The sequence below is a fragment of the Dipodomys merriami genome, unplaced genomic scaffold, assembly GCF_024711535.1.
Source record: "Dipodomys merriami isolate MVZ:Mamm:240054 unplaced genomic scaffold, mDipMer1.0.p SCAF_220, whole genome shotgun sequence".
Lineage (NCBI taxonomy): Eukaryota > Metazoa > Chordata > Mammalia > Rodentia > Heteromyidae > Dipodomys > Dipodomys merriami.
The window spans coordinates 1,184,517-1,188,033 of NW_027203605.1; the positions used below are offsets into that span (position 1 = coordinate 1,184,517).

At 42.4% G+C, this 3,517-nt stretch overlaps 1 long non-coding RNA gene across 1 annotated transcript; it reads right to left on the reverse strand.

Annotated features, from left to right (window-relative positions):
* Window positions 1–1,020: 1,020 nt before the first annotated feature.
* On the reverse strand, window positions 1,021–2,478 carry LOC138834987 (uncharacterized). The gene is made up of 3 exons (XR_011374322.1): window positions 2,364–2,478; window positions 1,860–1,976; window positions 1,021–1,183 (listed from the first exon to the last, which is right to left on the reverse strand). It is a non-coding gene; the product is annotated as an uncharacterized lncRNA (long non-coding RNA).
* Window positions 2,479–3,517: the final 1,039 nt, after the last annotated feature.

Sequence of the window (3,517 nt, forward strand, 5' to 3'; positions counted from 1 at the left end):
AAATACAGTGAAAGCAGGGGTTATACTGTGGGGGAGGGACATACAAAGCAACAAAGAAATAATCTTATAAATGCATTAGAAACAAATGCATGAAAGAAAAAAACACATTTGAATACATATCTTAGAGTTCATTTTCCTAACATCACCTGATCTGACCTTTTCTGCTTGACTCAGACATATACTAGATATTGCAAATAAGGGAAACCATGGGACCTATGTTTCTTTGGGCTTCGCTTACTTCACTTAATATAATTTTTTCCAAATCTTTCAACTTCCTAACAAATGGGGCAATGTCATTCTTTCTGATGGAGTCATAGAATTCCATTGTGTATATATACCACATTTTCTTGACCCATTCATCTACTGAGGGGCATCTGGGTTGGTTCCATAACTTAGCTATAGTAAATAGTGCTCCAATAAACATAGTCGTGCTGGTGGTCTTGTTTGTATACTTTTGGGTAAATGCCCAAAAGTGTGATTGCTGGGTCATATGGGAGCTCTATGTGGAGTCTTTGGACGAACCTCCATACTACTTTCCAAAGTGGTTGAACAACTTTACATGACCACCAACAATGCAGTAAGGTTCCCTTCTTTCCACATCCCCTCCAGCATCTGTTGTTTTTAGAGTTCTTGATTTCAGCCATTCTAACTGGAGTGAGGTGGTATCTCAATGTTGTTTTGATTTGCATTTCTTTTATGGCTAGAGAGGTTGAGCATTTCTTCATGTGTTGATTGGCCATCCTTCTTTCCTCTTCAGAGAAGTTTCTCTTTAAGTCTTTAGCCCACTTAGTTATTGGGCAGTTGTTTCTTTGAGGATTTGTTGTCGGGGGATTTAATTTTTTGAGTTCTAAGTATATATTAGATATGAGACCCTTGTCCATTGTATGGCTAGTGAAGATCTCCCAATCCGTAGGCTTTCTATTGATCTTGCTAGCTATGTCCTTTGCCATGCAGAAGCTCTCTAACTTCATGCAATCTCATTTGTCCAACCTTTCTTTGATTTGTTGTGTTTCTGGGTCTCTATTAAAAAATTTTTAGCCTGTGCCAAGGAGACCTAGCGTTTCTCCTATTCCATCCTGTAATGTTTTCAGAGTGTCTGCTTTGACTCGAGGTCTTTTATCCATTTGGAGTTGATTCTGGTGCAAGGTGATATGGCCCCCACAAACAGGCAGGAATTGCAATCCTAATATCAGATAAAATAGACTTCAAATTAAAATTCGTGAGAAGAGACAAAGAATGTCACTACATACTAATTGAGGGATCTCTCCTTCAGGAGGATATTACAATTCTAAATATCTATTCACCAAACAACGGAGCACCCAAATTTATCCAAGAAACACTACTTTCCTTCAAATCCTACATAGATCCAAAGACATTAATTGTTGGGGATTTTAACACACCACTTTCCCAACTAGATAGATCAACTCAGCAAAAACTCAACAAAGAAACCGCAGATCTAAACAACTGCAAAGATCAACTAGATTTAACAGACATCTGCCGAAAATTTCACCCAGCAGCATAAGAATATGTCGCGACCACCTCGACCAGCAAGGAAGACGCGACCCGGGATTCTTCTCAATGCGGTTTATTCAGGACCTTTTACAACATCTTCTCTCCTGCTTCTTCTGCCCGCTTCTTCCTGCTTCTCTGTCCCCCCCGCCCCCCCCCCCCCCCCCCCCCCCCGCGCTCTGGTTATAAGTCTCCTGGATGGCCAATCCTGAAGCACCACGTGGCATATACCGATAGGGTCGCAAACACGGAAGCAAACTAGGAACCAAGTCATAGCCATATAAGGAGTTTTTTTTACAGAGAGCACTTGTCACCGGGAAGACAGAAGGCGGGAGCCAGCGCCATCTTACCAAGGAGCTACAATGTTGCTTTTGTGGCCACTCCTTACTGCCTGGCCGTCTTTGGTCGTGGGTCCCGCAGCTCTCCACAAGAATACACGTTTTTCTCAACAGCACATGGAACATTTTCTAAAATAGACCACATTTTAGGCCACAAAGCAAACTTGTCCAAATTCAGAAACCTTGCATTCTCTCTGACCACAAGGGAATAAAATTAGAACTCAACACCAGATTTTCTATTTTTTAAGTTAAAGAATCCTTAAAAAGCCGTTAAAAACAATGTGAAGATTCCTTAAAATTTTTGGTAATGTCCAAACCTCATAACCTTTTGAATTTTAAACTTAAACTCACCCATTGTTACAGCATGCTGACAACTCTTATCTTGAACATGTTCATAAACACATACAAAACACTCACACAGATCTTAAAGCACACAAAAAATCAAAATCAGTTGTACGTACATTTTCTAAAGTTTTTAAAAAAATTTTAAGACAATATTTCTTTTAAACGAAGTACCTTTGTTGAGCTTCATTTTTCCAGGGCTTGCTTGTTTAGCAAGGTATTTCACTAATCAGTCTTTTGAATCCCTTCTGTTGGAGGAGGGCTGGGTGAGGGGGTCACCTGAAACTGAACGGGCCTGATTTTTACCCAATTTTGACAAAAGCACTTTACAAATTTTTAAGCTGTCTGGAGCAGCTGAAAGTCCAGACCAGGCTCACTGCTATCTACACCCTAACCTCTCCAGCAGCCTCCACCAGGAGAAGGTGGACCTGAGGCTTGTCCATGCCACTCCTCTTGGCTGCTTGGTAACAAAAGAAGTGGGGAGGGAGACTTAGCAGGTCTGTGACCAAGCCCAGCCGGAGGCTGAGACTTTAATTCCCCCAGAGATGTTCAAATAAATATCAAAAACACTGATAAACACAAAAACCAAGGATTCACATTTAAAACTGGTACCAATTCTAAAACGGAACTAGACAAAACAACAACCAAAGGCTGAGTTGGGGACTAATGGGCCCCCAGAAATCTGTGCTGTTCTCAAGCTGAATCCAGAGTTTGCTGAGTGAGCCTGCCACTGTCACCCAGAACTTCCCTACCTCAGAAAACATAGAACAGAAAACACACCAAAGTAAACAAGACAGACAAGTGGCCACAAAGACGAAATCAGGTCTCAGTGAATGGGGCAACATCTCAACATCACTCACTTACCAGGGGACTCGGACCCCCTCTACTCACCTCGGGAAGATTTTTCTTTTTGATTCCTGCAAACATTGACCCAGGAGTCTTCCAAGGCAGAGGAGAATTCCCAGTCATCTTGGGGCAAGGGAAAGAAGTTCCTAGTGGCTGTCCCCTCAGACTGACAGGTTCTCCCCCGTACTCAGACCCCCTGGGCTAAGGCCCGAGGCTAAGATCTTGCTGGTGCCACTTGCAGGTGGTCAGTGGCAGTTTCATAAAAAAAGAAGGAGCTAGAGAGAAACAGATATTAAGGGGGTGTTAGCCAGTCTCCTCTGAGCCCTTGCATCAGGATGAATCTGGGAGGAGAAACATTCCAAGAATTCCAAAAGACACACAGACAAAACACTGAACCCTGAGACAAGACATGTTCACAGCATGTGCATTGTAGACTGTCAGTCAGAAAGTGCTGGACTACAAATGGACCCAAATGTCCACAC